The 15,757-nt window shown below is 42.2% G+C and overlaps 1 pseudogene across 1 annotated transcript; it reads right to left on the reverse strand.

Annotated features, from left to right (window-relative positions):
- Positions 1–355: 355 nt before the first annotated feature.
- On the reverse strand, positions 356–3,680 carry LOC138849526 (elongation factor 1-alpha 1 pseudogene; annotated as a pseudogene). The gene is made up of 3 exons (XR_016232978.1): positions 3,637–3,680; positions 916–2,333; positions 356–604 (listed from the first exon to the last, which is right to left on the reverse strand). The product of XR_016232978.1 is annotated as an elongation factor 1-alpha 1 pseudogene (transcript).
- Between the last annotated feature and the right edge of the window lie 12,077 nt (positions 3,681–15,757).

The following is a 15,757-nucleotide window of genomic DNA, read 5'->3' on the forward strand; positions in this document are numbered from 1 at the left end:
TTTCTGACTTCTATCCTTAGTAAAAAAAAAAAAGTGTTATTTTTTGATTGGAATCCAATATTATTTGAATATATATATAGTCTATGTATCTGTACATGTGAATGTGTCTACATAAATAAAAATAAATGTAATCTGTACACTGATATTTTCTGTTTATTCTGTGCACTTCAGTTTTAATTTTCAAAATTTTATTTGAGGCAGAGAGACACATAGATCAGAGAGAGAGAGCACACGCACTCCCATAGGCGTGTTCCCTCCCCAGATGCCCACAATGGTCTAGTACGAAGAAGGGGACCTGAACCTGAGAGCAGGGACCTATGCCAGTTGCTCCATGTGGGTGCAGGACCCCACTCACCCGAGTCCTCACTGCTGCATCTTCAAGCCTGCATTAGCCAGGATCTGGAATCAGGAGCAAGCTCTGGGACTCAAGCCCAGGCACTTGAGTGTGGCATGTGGGAGTCCCAGCCATGAGGCAAACACCTTCCTGGTGCATGTCATTTTGCAAAAAGTGCTGATTATGATCCACTGCGATGACTTCATAACCACTAATGGGTCTTGTGCTGCAGCATGACACACTCAGAATTCAGGGATGTTAAACAATAGTCTACGTGAGAAATGATAAATATGCATTAGAAACTACACACGTCCCGAGAGATGTTGAGAAGAATGAAGTGGGAGAACAGACTGTGTCAAATTAGTGGGGCTTTTCTTCTCACTAAACTTTGTTCTCACGGATGTCAAAGTGCTGTGACAGATGTTTGATCAATGTTTCCACTCAAAAGTACTGATTTTAGAAACTAATAACTAAAAACCACCACACCCCAAAAACCGAATGATTCTTGAGACATTCTTTTTTCTTTTTGTAAGTTTTGTGATGCATTGATATCATTAACCCGTCTTTATTGTTACACTTACATGTCAAATGGAGACCAAGAGCTGGAGACTTGTTCTTCCACCGATTAAGTGTGTGTGGCAGATATTCAGGCTAATAACTCATTTAGCCTTCTGAGCTTTCTGGGAAGACTTGGAGACCTTGCCAACTCCAGCAGCCTTCTTGTCCACTGCTTTGATGACACAGCAACTACAAACAGAAAAACAGCCCAGAGGAGAGTCAGAGGAGCTCTCAACACACAAGGGTTTGCCAGGAACCATATCATTAATGGCAGCATCACCAGATTTCAAGAATTTCTGGAAGATTCCAGCTTCTTACCAGAATGATGATCAATCTTTTCCTTCAGCTCAGCAAGCTTGCAAGTGGTGTGAGTTATGTGGCATTTCAGTAGAGGGGCAGAGCCAGCACTAATAAACTCGTATGGTTCAGGATGATCACCTGAGCCATGAAGCCAGCTGCTTCCATTGCTGGATCATTATAGCTGTCACTAGCCATGTTGCCATAACAAACATCTTTGATAGATATGTTGTTGACATTGAAGCCAATATTGTACTGAGGAAGAGCTTCACTCAGAGCTTTGCTCAAAGCTTCATGGTGCATAGTAACAGATTTCACCTCAGCTGTGACATTGACTGGAGCAAAGGGGACTACCACGCTGTAGTTGCCAATCACTACTTGGCCCATGGGAATAGTACCAATACCACAAATTTTGTAGACATCTGCAAGTGGCAGATGCAAGAACTTTTTGGTTGGACAAGTTAGTGGCAGGATGCAATCCTGGTCTTTAAGAAATGTGGTTCCACTAGTATTGCTGTCTTTATGGGTGACTTTCTTTCTCTTGACCCAAGGCCTGTTAGCATTTGGCTCCAGCATGTTGTCACCATTCCAACCAGAAATTGGCATAAATGCTACTGTTTCAGGGTTGTAGCCAATTTTCTTAATGTAGGTGCTGACTTTCTTAACAATTTCCTCATATCTCTTCTGTTGACTCAGTGGAGTTCACTCTGTTAATAGTAACCATAAGCTGTTTCACACCCAGTGTTTCACACCCAGGGTGTGCTCATGGGTCTGCCCATTCTTGGAGATAACAGCTTTAAATTCACCAACACCAGCTGCAACAATCAGAGAAGCATAGTCAGCCTTAAATGTGCTTGCAATCGTGTTTTTGATAAAGTCTCTGTGTCCTGGGTGTCCTGGTCACCAGTGATACTCGCATGATACTTAATGGTCTCAGATTCTACAGGGAGATATTTCTGGTGATACATGCTCACATATAGCTCTCAGCTTATCTAAGACTCAGTTGTACTTGAAGGAGAACTTTCCCATCCCAACAGCCTCTGAAAAATTGTTACTTCCTCTGCATTTGTAGGCTAGATGGCCCATATTGATAGATTTGCCTGAATCTATGTATCCAATGATGTTGTTATGAGTATTTTCTTTCCTATGTTATTTTTGATTTTTGCTATGGTTGGGTTCCGGTGACAAATTTATTGTGATGAGTTCAAGTGTATTTTAATAGTGTCAACAGAAGCTGTTGAAGGATTGGCTATGAGACATAAAGTATTCAAATATATGTTCTAGATTGTGGGGTGGGGTGGGCAGGTGAATTTGTGTCATTTATAGAAGTAAAAATGTAGTTGGGTGAGTAGGTGTGGAAGTCAGTAGAAGGTAGATCAATTTCAGTCATTTTGAGTCTGAATTATAAACAACACATTCAGTTGCTTCAATAGATCTAGGCTAAGACCTACTGGTATGAATTATATATATATATATATGAATAAAAACCTATAAATTATAGAGGAGAATATAAAATAATAAGAAAATGAATTGGGGCCAGCACTGTGGTGTAGTGAGTTAGGCCTCCACCTGCTTTGCCAGCATCCCAGATGGTGCCAGTTCAAGTTCTGGCTGCTCCACTTCCTATCCAGTACCTTGCTAATATCTCTGGGAAAACAGCAAAGGATGGCCTGACTCCTTGGCCCCCTGCACACACATGGGAAACTTGGAGGAAGCTCCTGGCTCTTGGCTTTGGATCAGCTCAGCTCCAGTCATTTTGGCCATTGGGGGAGTGAACCAGTGGAGTGTAGACCTCTCTCTCTGTGTCTCCCTCTATTGTAACGCTGCCTCTCAAATGAATAAATAAATCTTTAAAAAAAAGAACAGAAAAATGAATCCAGGGACAGAATTCTGGGCATTAGTTCTGTTGAGATTAGTCACGGCAGACTAGGCACCCATGAAAGACAAGTAATAAAGGCCAGAAAGAAGCAGGGAAACTAGGATACAGTTGTCTGATGCGGAAGGAGGGGGGTTTGAGGAAGGATTGGTCAGCAATGTCAAATGCAAAGAACTAGAAAAGGATCATTGACAACTTCAGCAGCAAATGTTATGAGAGTGGTAAATGAATCCAGATTAGAGTGGCTTGAGGCAGCCACTTTGATGTCTGCAGGGCTAGGGACAAGAGTCCAGTGGAAGTTCTGAAAGGCATGAACCAATAGGAAAGGCTATTAAGTATGCTTTGTCCCTGGAATAGTCTTTTTTTTGTGTGTTGCTATAACAGAGTATTATAAACAAGGTTATTTATAATGAACAGAAACTTCTTACTTAGTGTTCTAGAAACTGGGAAATCCAAAACCAAGGGGCTGACCTCTGGTGATGGCTTCTCTATCGCATCATTCCATGGTAGAAGGGCAAAGGTGGGGTGAAATAGAGAAAAAGGAGAACTCGTCCTTTCCGAAGGCACTCACCCTGATGACAGTGGCAGTAATTCATTCCTGAGTGGAGCCCTCATGGCCTAATCACCTCTTATTAGGCCTGTCCTCCCAACATGGTTTGGGGATTAATTTTCTAATGCACACTTTTCCTGAAGCCTGGGGGTAGGGGACATTCAAACCACTGCACTTCCTGACATGATAAATATGCCATTGTAATCACCTGAGGGGCCAGATTTAAATTTCAAACTCTTAGCTTCCTCAAGAGTTCTTTTCTGGAATATGGTAGCTGACAGAGATGAACTCCAACCCCTAAATCACCCAAAGGAGCCCCCCCCCTTTTTTCCTACAACCCTTGGAACCTCCAAGGATGTAAAGAGCACTGTGCACACACACACACACATACACACACACGTATGTGGCCACTGAGGGCTTAGAAACTCCACCATACCTCTTTCTATGCTAACATCCATGGGTATCCTTTGGCCTGCAGGGTCTGCTCATCAGCAGTTGTCTCTGCCTTCTAGAGAAAAGACTGAGGAAGCATCCCTCCACACCAAAAATGGGTGAAATATACATATCTACACACCTGGGAGAAAAAGCCCTATCTTTCCAATGGTTGCTTTCTAGAGCAGGGACTGGAAGAGGGTATGGCCACTGCAAGGAAGGGAGGAAAGGAGGTGTGGATGGATTTGTTGGTGAAGAGGGAGTTGGATAGTGCTTATATTCCAGGCTTTCACTTTCACTATGAAATAGGCTGCAGTCTCTGTTGTGAGAAAGCAGTTAGGGTTGGGGTGAATGAGGAGATAATCCTAAAGCAGTTAGTTGTGTTTCTTAGAAAAATCTCCACTGCAGCGGCAAGGAGAGGTGCTTAGGGATGAGTGAAAGACTGCCAAGTGGCCTGCGGGACCAAACTGAGTTTGGTGTAAAAAAAAATTCCTGCTCGCTGCAAACTGCGTGACTGTGGGATTTTTCTTGGCTATTAGAGGACAGGAGACATAACGCTCACTAGAAGGTAAATGCAGGATCACACTTCAAGGTGGTTTAGTAAATATGTAATAGGTAATTACACGATTACTTTTGAGATTTTCCCTTAATACCAAATCACAGAAAATGGAAATGGAAAAGATCTTCCACTACCCAAGCAAAACTGCCTGCCTTAAAGGACTCCAAAAATCCATGCCTCATTTCCAAAGTCCTGGGTAAGGAAGAGATCTCCACTTCCTTTAGGAATTATTTCATAGCTTAACAGTTATTGTGGCCAGGAAGCTTATTTTTTCTCCTCCTGATATTTAGTCCAAATTATGATCTTGATTTCAACCTATTATTATTAGTCATTTCCTCATGGTTAGCTTAGGAATCTCTAGCCCTTCCTGGTATTTACACCTTCCAAATATTATGTCGACTTATCACCTGACCTGGCAATGACTATTTCAAAATATACACTTTTGGTTTATATAAAGGATGATGGTTTTACATCCTATAAACACACTATACATGGACGTCTAGGGACTCGAGAAATACACTTTTGTGTGAGTGAAAATATGTAGTCCGCATATACCTGATAAATGCAATTGCAATCTTCATAATCATTCATTTTAGATTTGCCAACTTGAACATGTGGAAATGTTCAATTTGTAATGTGATTATAACACAAAAACAAGGCATGTTTGATACCTGTGGCTTGGTCGTTTCATGGTAAGTGCAGAAAATTCAAAAAACCGTGTTACATTTCATATTCCCAGCCAAGTCAAACTCTGGAAGTAGCTCTATAATTCTTGGGGAATCTCTTTAAGCAGACTTGTGTCAAGGCCAATTAGAATCCAAACAGCCTTTTTCTAATTGGGGTGAGGTATGCAGCTGAATAATTCTGTCATTAAGCAAACCCCTTATAAAGGTTACAACTCCAAGGCAAACCTCAGCCCCAGGGCTGAATAAACACAGAAGGGTAGGAGTGCAGCATTCCACGACTGGCACCTTCACCCCATGAGCCCTGGGGAGGAGGGGTTTGGATTTCTTTCTGTGCTATTGCCATGCTCCTCTCCCTCCATCCCCTGTCTTTTCTCAGGCATGGCAAAGATGTAACGGAATTAAGGCTGAAATGTAACTTTTCCATTAACTTTTGCCTTGTCCAGAAGCCAAACTTTCTTTCTTTCTTTTATTTTGTCTGTTTGTTTGTTTTTGGGATAGAGAATGGTGCAGAAACCTATAGAACTGGTTCATGTCGGGAGTAAATCCATAGTTACTGTAGTATTCATGGCTTCTCCCAATTTAGACACATTTTTGGGACTTCTCTCCCCCTATGTCTCATGCCTCCAAGCTCCAGCCTCCATTTACTTAACACCCTTCACAGAATACTTTGTGCAACTAATCTATCATCCCTATCTATCTATCTATCATCTATTTATTTATCATCTATTTATGAACCTATCATCTGTGGATATGTTCATGCTGTGGCTTCTAGAATGGCTGGCCAGCTCTAGTTTTCACTCTCGCAGTGAGATGTGTGATATTAGGTAAGTATTGAATTTCTCTCAGTTTCTCTTTCCTCATATAAAGGGTTGACTTCAACACTAACCTTGGTTTTAGAGGGGGCTTTCAGGGTAGAATTAAATTCATATATGCTGAGTGCCTAGTAATAATAAAAATACCCAATGCTTTGGTGTAGGTTGGAATCTCAGAGAAAGAAAGGTTGCGATGGGAAGTGGCATGTATAGGAAGCTTACTGGGACGTGTTCTTGGAGTCAACATTTGTGGGAGTGAAGGAAGGACAATGCAGTCACAGTAAGTATCTTGGCTCATCTTATGGTATGTTGTGATACTGAGATGGCCCAAATCCTGGCAAGGGGCCTGGTCTTTTAAATACCATCATGAAGCACTTGTTGGATGAGGGCTGGCCCTAGGAAGCAGCACAGTCTTGAGTAAGGAGGCTCTTTTCAGCCTAAGGAGATTTCTGGTTAGCTGTGAGACTGGGAGATTAGTACTAAAATGTGGAAACAGGTATAGCACATCACAGTACTCAGGAGAGACCACCTTAGTGTTGCTTGGGTACACTTTTAAAAGAGGATGTCCTACAGATTTCTGCTAGATATTTTTTCCTAGGAAACTGAAAATGAAGAAAACTAGTGGAATGTACTATATGCTGTAGCTGGTCTTGAGGCCTCAACTTACACCTGCCATTTCAACCTCTATCACACATTGTAAGTTCTTTGGCTAGCATATGAGCAGGTCAAGGTGACTTATGATGTCAGGATGACCCAGAACCTTAGCTCTCAGGGGTCTCACCTCATGATCATCATACTTTTCTCAGCCCATAGCTGCTGTGTGTCTTCATCTGTCAATAAAATCAGCAAGGGAGGATGGAGAGAAACCCAGGTAGATCACAGGAACATCAGACATTCTTCCCAGCCCCAGTGGGTGACAGTAACTCTCTCTGCTCTTGATGACCAGGGTTGATTATCCGTGCTAGCAGAGTGATTTCCTTCTTTGCTGTTGCTCTCTTGACATGAGGACCCCAGAGTGATCAAGCAGAAACTGCAGCTCGAAGTTCCCATGATGCTCCCTGGTGGAAATGCTTCCAACTGAGTATCAGGGACTCTGAACCTGGGGCTGGGGAAAGTACAAACTACCCAACTCTGTAAAGATGATGGTAGGCCACTCCCATTTCCATTTCTTGGATGTTGGACAGAGGTATCTGGGTACTGGATACATATAATGATCATGACATAATGATCATAATTATATAATACATTATGAAGAATAGCACCCCAGGGCCAGCAGTATGGCACAGCAGGTAAAGTTTCTGTCTACAGCATTACCATCCCATATATGCATCAGTTCATGTCCCAGCTGCTCCACGTCTGATGTAACTTCCTGCTAATGTACTGGGAAAGTAGCAGAAGATGGCTCAAGTGCTTGGGCCCCTGCACCCATGTGGGAGACCCGGATGATGCTCCTGGCTCCTGACTTTAGTTTGGCCCAGGTCTGGCTGTTGCAGCCATCTAGGGAGTGAACCAGGAGATGGACGATCTCTCTCTCTCTCTCTCCCTCCATCACTCCCTTCCTCTCTCTCTCTCTCTCTGTCTCTCTCTGTCTCTCTCTTTCTGTAACTCTGCCTTTCAAAAAATAAAATAAAGCTTAAAAAATAAATAAAAAGAATAAGATCCCAAGTTGGGTGTATAACTACATTCTTTGATCATTGTGTCAGGCCAGCTGGCTGGAGCAATATGTGATTATGGCCAATTTGATCTCATGGCCAGGTGTTCAATTCCACAAATTTCTTTGCTGTACAGTATCCCTTAGAACAATATGACACTCTGTGGGTTCCCGCAGTGGTGATCAAGCTCTGTACACCAGGTAATCATGCTGGTAGCAGTCATGCAAGCAATACAGGTAAGCCCATACTTACAATTCATGTTGATTCTGCTCAAGATGAATTTTTGCTCCTTTCAAGATAGTAGGGTCCAATATTAGCAATTTGCCACCAAGATGGTTCTTCTTGAGATACAGTGCTCTACAGAGGGCTTGGTGTTGGTGTCTGGTCTCTGTAATTTGGATGGTGGCAGTAGCTTGATAAGGAGTGCTCAGGCTTTTGGTTCCATGCTGATCTTCATTTGTTCCATTAGGCTTTTCCACTCTTGTATCAATTGTTCTAGAACCAGGACTGCCAATGAGTAATCTGGCTGACATCCATTGTCTGAGTCATACTTCATATTTTTGGTCTTTTCTGAAGTATAACTGACAAATAAAATTGTAGATACTTAAAGTATACAATGTGATGATTTGACATACACATATGTTGTGAAATGATTACCACAATCAAGGTTATTAAGGCATCCATCACTTAACGTAATTATCTTTTTTGCTGTGTGGTGAGAACATTTAATATCCACTCTTGGCAAATTTCAAGAATACAATACAGTATTACTAACTATAGTAACCATGCTAAACATTTGACTTTCAGAACTTACTCACCCTCCAACAGAATGTATACATGCTTTGACCAATTTCTGCCCACCTGCTAGCCTTGGAAACTACCATTCTACTCCCTATTCCTGTGAGCGTCTGAGTCATTCTGTCTGTTTTATTGCTACGGCCCATTCTGTGGCAAATGCCGTCTCATGAGTGACATTATGTGATACAAAGATCTTTACACTTCATAATCACTTACATTAATCCATCTACATTTTTTTTCTGAACCTCCTTGCCCTGCCCTTCCAATCATTACCCTTCAGTTTCCAGAAGAAACAGTCAGATTGGTTAAAAGGTTGTAAACATTCTCACCTGGACGACTTATTTTTCACATTTACCATGTGACCATAGGTGTGAGCTGAGGAAAAGATGTTTGTAAAACAGTGTAAAACAGATGCTATAGGGGGAGGGATGTCTGAGCTGCCTCTTATGTAGTCTTGTTTTTTGTCCTGCTCATCATAATCCTAGGTACATTACTTCTATCTTATGATGGATTTCTGCAGAAATCACTCAAATTTATGACTTACCAAGTCTGGAAGAGCCAGTTAATGATGGATAGTCCGACCACATGGACATTTGATGTCCAATAGTCAGATTCTTTGTATCTTGTAAGGTCTAGGAGCAAGCCAGGAGTTAGCCTCCAAAAGCTACATAATTGTCATTTGCAAATTGCCTAACTCTGCTTCAGGACTCCAAGAATCCTTGTTGTGATATTCCCTTTGGGGTTTTCCATAAAATCCACATGACATATGCCCTCCACAAATGCTTCTTCTTCTTTCTTTCTTTTTTTTTTTTTTTTTTTGACAGGCAGAGTTAGACAGTGAGAGAGAGAGAGAGAGAGAGAGAGAGACAGAGAAAGGTCTTCCTTGCGCCAATCCGAAGCCAGGAGCCAGGTGCTTCCTCCTGGTCTCCCAAGTGGGTGCAAGGCCCAAGCACTTGGGCCATCCTCCACTGCCTTCCCGGGCCACAGCAGAGAGCTGGACTGGAAGAGGAGCAACCGGGACAGAATCCGGCGCCTCAACTGGGACTAGAACCCGGTGTGCCGGCGCCACAGGTGGAGGATTAGCCTAGTGAGCCGAGGCCCATAGTGTCTGTTGGCATGTAAATGGTCAGGTAACCCAATCAACCTCTTGTTTCTCCAGTATTTTAATCTGAACAGAATCCCTATGAGTAGAAGATGCTCCCTCTACAATCCGAAGGGACACGTTAGAGACCAGTTGCTTACTTCTTACTAGGTATATCTCAGATCACTGTACCTCGATGATCTGCACAGATCAACGAATCCTTGTTAGGTTTATCTTGACACTCCCTCCCCATAAGGAAGCTGTTTTACTAAGATCTGCAACATCCTTCCCAATTCCTGATCATTCAGTTTAATTAATGTGATATATTCAATGTAACAGACCATTGTCATTTTCTGCAGAATATACATATGGTTCAAGTCCTTTTTACTGTTTTGTGACATGGATGGAAAATTAAACATAGCCATGAGGACAAGATTGTATATTTATACTGTTGTCCTTCTCAAATGAATGTGAACTGTTCCTGATCTTCAATTCTAATAATATTGGATAAGAATGCACTTGTGGGGCCAGTGCCGTGGCATAGTAGATTAAACCTCCACATGCAGTGCCTGCATTTCATAAGGGCACCGGTTCATGGTGTTCTGGCTGCTCCTCTTCTGATCCAGCTCTCTGCTAATGGCCTGGGAAGGCAGTGAAAGATGGCCCAAGTGCTTGGGCCCCTGCACCCTGTGGGAGACCCAGAAGAGGTTCCTGGCTCCTGGCTCTGGCTGTTGTGGCCATTTGTGGAGTGAACTGGCAGATGGAAGACTCCTCTCTCTGTCTCTCTCCCTCTGAAAAAACAAAACAAAAATAAATAAATTAATTTAAAAAATTTAAAAAAGAATATACTTGCTATACCAGTGAATCTGAGACTTTATTAATCTGCTTTAGTGAAGATACCATTTCTGGTTCAACAGTTACAATTGGAGTTCCTAATTGGTTGAGTTTTAACAATCTATTGTCACTGTATAGCGCCCATCCCTTGCTCAGTTTCTAGATCTGAGTCTACATAATTCACTTAGAAAAGGTGAAGTACACACATTTCAATAACTACTATATGTATTCTGAGCTGTCACTCCAAGCTTGGAGCTCATCATAATACTTGGCTCTTGCATTGTTTCTGCTATCATTTCAGGGAGGACAAATCCTTAGAAGCATCTCTTGTCATTCACCCCGACCTGTAGAAGACAGCCACAATTACCATTCTCAGTGGGGTTGGTTTGCCTCTGTCCTGCACATTCTTTTTTTGTTTGTTTGTTTTAAGATTTACTTATTTATTTGAAAGTCAGAGTTACAGAAGGAGATGGGGGGTGGGTTTCCATTTGCTGGTTCACTCCCCAGTTGGCTGCAATGGTGGGAGCTACACCGATCCAAAACCAGGAGCCAGGAGTCCTCCAGTTCTCTCATGTGGGTGCAGGGGCCCAAGGACTTGGGGCCATCCTCCACTGCCTTCCCAGGCCTAGCAGAGAGCTGGATGAGAAGTGGAGCAGCCAGGACTCGAGCCAGCACCCATAGAGGATGCCAGTACTGCTATGCCACAGCACCGGCCATTGCACATTCTTCATTATCTTGCGAAGGGGCACCCTCTGACCTTCCTACAAAAAAGTCATCTAGTGGATTTTCTAGTCTTATGAGATGCATGAACTGAATTATGCCCACTTATTTCAGCTTTGTATTATTCCTTCTTCATTTTTTCCAGAATTCCCTGGTAAGTTAGTTAATGCTATAACTTTCAGCAAATTCCATGACTATTTTAGTTGCATATTAGTTCAGCTCTCCAATGTCTTTTGCCAAGATACTAAATCCTGTGTAATGGTACATGGCTTCCATATTAATAAACTCTCCTTATCCAACTTTATTTTTCATCCTCCTTAATCCATCATCCTCAGGATCCAACAGTCTCCTGCCATTTGTTGATGTAGGTTGATTAGGCCCCAACATGCTTTTGGAACACAGACACATCCTCCCTTAGCAGGATCCTGAAGTGAGGGTGAGGATATTGTTCTACAAAGTAGAGAACTTTGCATCATTTTTAGACAAAGGTTGAGGGTGGGCCACTAATGCTAATCCAAAATGTTCAATGAAGTCTAGGGATTCAGGATATTTTAATGCAACAATCCTGATATCCCCAACGGAAATCTCAGTGTCCCATTGCTTCACACCTAGAGTCCTGATGTGGGTGTAACAGAACTGTCACGTTTCAAAATGGAATCTATTTTGGAACACATATTCAAGTTCTAGGGTTGATCTTCATCTTTCTTGGCCTTCTGACTGCAGGAGGTGAGTTGAGTTTGAGTTGACAGGAAGGTCCACTGACTTTCAGTTTCGGGGTGAATAAACCTGGTGACTCATTTGTTTCCTTTCTCCAATGCATCCATTGCCTGCATTATTAGCCCATTTAGTTCGATAGCCCTCATAATGAATATATCCTCAATATTTCTCAAAATATGATGAATTGTACTTTCCATTATACTCCTTTTCAGGGATATCTGTTTAAGTTACCTATTACTGTGTATCAAATTACCTCTCAGATTTAGAGACTGCAAGTAACAATAGGCATTTATGATTTCCGGCAGTTTCTTTGTGTTAGTAATTCAGGCATGGCTTGTCTGAACAGACTCTGCCTCTGGGTTTGTCACCAGCTTCAGCTGCATGGCACCTTGATCTGCCCTCTTAGAAAGTTCTGACTGTAGCTGGAATGTTCACTTGCACTTGGCTGGGAAATTATTGTTGGCTGTTAGGATCTCTCTGCAGAGCTTCTTGAGTGTCCTTATCACATGCAGCTGACTTCCTTCTGGGAGAGTGAACTGAGATACACCAAAGTGCAATCTTGAACCTGTTAATGATGCAACCGCAGAAGTCACACCCTTCACTTTGGCAGTATTCTATTTGATGCATGGATCACCTCAATTAAGTATGCTAGGGAACTACGCATGGCTTGAATATCAGGAGAGAGTCACTGGGGATCATTTTTCCAGTTTGCCTGTCACTGTGTCCATCCAAGTTTATTACTTTCAATAATGTTAACAATTGCACTGCTATTGCAAGTAGGTAATTGGCAGTATTTTCTTTATGTACTTATTGCTAACTGACTACCAGTGATCTCCCCTAAGAACTCCATTTTGAGCCTACACCCTTGGACCATAGCTGGCACCAACTGTCAGGTTTCCTAAGAAACAGATTCTAAGAAAGAAATTTCTATGTTAGAAGTTTAAGGAGGGGCTGGTGCTGTGGCACAGCAGGTAAAGCCACTGCCTGCTGTGCCAGCATCCCATATGGGTGCCAGTTGGAGACCTGGCTTTTCCACTTCTGATCCAGCTCCCTTCTATGGGCTGGGGAAGCAGTAAAAGATAGCCCAAGTGCTTGGGCCCCTGCACCCACATGAGAGTCCTGGAGGAAGCTCCTGTCTCCTGGTTTCAGATAGGTCCAGCTCTGGTCATTGTAACCATTTGAGGAGTAATCATCCTCTCTCTGCCTCTGCCTTTGCCTCTCTGTAACTCTGTTTTTCAAATAAGTAAATAAATCCTTTTTTAAAAAAAGAAGTCTGTGGAAGGAGCTGTCAAAATTAACACGTGTCCACGTCACCGCAATACCTCATCATGGCCTATAGTATCTTTCCAGACTCCTCTCTGATCATGCTTCCCCTGGCTCACTTATCTCTGGTACAAATGACGGTTGAACAGTTAGACTACTCCATCTTAAATACCACCTGCAGTCATTCTCTGTCTTCTTTCCCTGCCAAATCTTTCTCATGGCACTTGTCACCTTCTGACATTATATTGGATTCCAGTTTATCATCTATATATTTATCATCCACACTAGATCATGCTTTGTGTAAGGTCAGGTTTTTTTTGTTTTTTTTTTTTTACATTTTAGGCTTTTATTTAGTGCTAAAGATACGTAGAAGAGTGAGAGCTTTATTTAAGAGAGAGAGGTAAATCTGGGTTCATATCCAGCACCAGGAACCAGCCACATGGAGGAGCATCTAGGCCAGGAAGCCTAGGGCACATGGCCTGAAAGCCACACGCCCTGGAGGCGCAAGGCTACAGAGAGCCCCTCCTGGCAAGAGGCCAGGGAAGAAAAGAAGGTGCGGGATAGACTGTGTCCCAGGCTTTTAATCTACTTCCAAAGGGGAGTAGTTAATTAACCTGATTGGCTGGAGGGCACCCAGGTGTGGCCAGGTAGGGGCATGAGGTCACACAGGGGAGTGGCGAAGGCCTGGTCTTCCAGCTCACAAACCTGTACACCTTTAACCTGTACGCCTGACTACTTCATTCCCCCCTCAGAGACTCCATCCCCTTAATCCTAAGGGGAGTTGATGGACTTCGAATCATCTCTTATGCAACTTCTTCCTGCTTATGAGGGGTGTAGTGCAGGCCCTGCCTATCCAGGGTCTGGACGTCTCTATTTATCCTATCTAACAAATTCCTTTTGTGAGCTGGAGCAGTTTCAGTCATTGTCAATGTCTGTGTCCTCTGCATGGTCAGTTACTCCCAGAAGCTGAGTTCTGAAACATATAAGCTTGTTAATTAGTATAAGCAACACTGGAGCAAAACCAACTGGAGGTGGGGTGCCCCTTTAGTTGAAAACAACGTATCTTACAGATTTCTACAAAGTGGGTAGTGATAGGCTACCCTTATGTAGATTATAAACCCATTTAGCTTGAGTATAGAGAATTATAATAGAAGAACCCATTAGGTAGCTTTATTATCAATAACAGTTCCCAGAGATAATTAAGAAAGGCAGGTACAGCATGTTTGCCTTAAAGAGACAAAGGCAAAAGCTTTACTTATCCTTTTTGCTTTGAAGTACCTAAGGTTTCTGATTGGCTTTAGGAATAGCCAGGCATGTCTTTCGCATTTACCTGCGAAGACTTAAGAGGTAGAAGTTTAATCCTAATTTCACGGAGGTGGTCGTGCTCAATAGCACCTGGTAAGGTCCCTTTCATTTACGCTGAAACTGATCTGAAGAGGATCTTTTTTATGAATGGCTTGGTCAGGAATTTCTAATGTTGGAGTTTTTGTCAAAAACTCCTTGATTTCTTGGAACACCTTTGCAGCTCCCCTGTCCAGCACAGTGTCTGTTTCAGAGGCTTTTAAGTGAACACAAGGCTTAGAATCCAAATCCTGGAATCCATAACAACTTTCGTAGCTACCCTTTTCAGTACAAAGTCTGCATCAGGGCCTCTTTAAAGCTATGTACAAAAGTTTGGAATCCAAATTTTGATATCCAAATTCCATAGAATCCTGTCATCAGCAATTCCCAATACTGGAGCTTTAGTTAGAAGCTCCTTAGTTTTCTGGAACAACTTTGCAGCTACCCTTTTCAGTATGGGGTCTGTATCCGGGTGTCTTTAAAGCTATACACAAAAGCTTGGAATCCAAATTCCATAGAATTTTGATATTCTCAGAAATCTCCTCGGCTGCCTTTTAATATCTGAAGGTCAGCTTTTTAAAATACCATCATTTATCCTCAGCGCCTACAGTGATTTCTGATATACAGTGTTGCTTCTATAAATATTTGTCAAATGAATCAATAAAGTCATTAATGCCCACTTAGTTTTATCAGATATTGCATGGAGAACTTTTATAAGAAATATTTGTGGGTTTTGATTGCAGCAATTCAAGAAGTCACAGGCCTCTTCTTTTGTTCAAAATTGTCTTTTTTGAGTTATATTTGGCTTAAATTTCAAGACAAAAGGTAACATTCTGTTTTCTAAGTGGCTCTATTTCCTTTTGCATTGACATCCATTTTGAAACACCTATTGTACTGTGACCTTTGCTCTTGCTCAGCCTATTGTTTGTTTTTGCACCAATATAGAATCCTTTGGAATTAAAACAAAAGGGATTACAAGGGATATCATATCACCCTACTTTCCATGGTTTCTTTTCAACTCCTGACAATCTAGATTCTCATGTATTCCCATGAGCTATCTGATCTGGGGACTATTAGGCACCTTGCACTCTCCATGTGCCACTAACCTTGTCATTACCCTTCAGTCAAAACTGTGGATGCTACAGAGAGTGAAGGGGATCAAAGTCATTAAAAGTAATTTATTCCTTGTGGACATATTAGAATTATTGGTCTTGGTGGAAGAGATTCAGTGTTCCTGTTGCTTTGAG

This window comes from Oryctolagus cuniculus, chromosome 4 (assembly GCF_051225735.1).
Source record: "Oryctolagus cuniculus isolate XC-2025 breed Fujian yellow rabbit chromosome 4, ASM5122573v1, whole genome shotgun sequence".
NCBI classification, from domain to species: Eukaryota; Metazoa; Chordata; class Mammalia; order Lagomorpha; family Leporidae; genus Oryctolagus; species Oryctolagus cuniculus.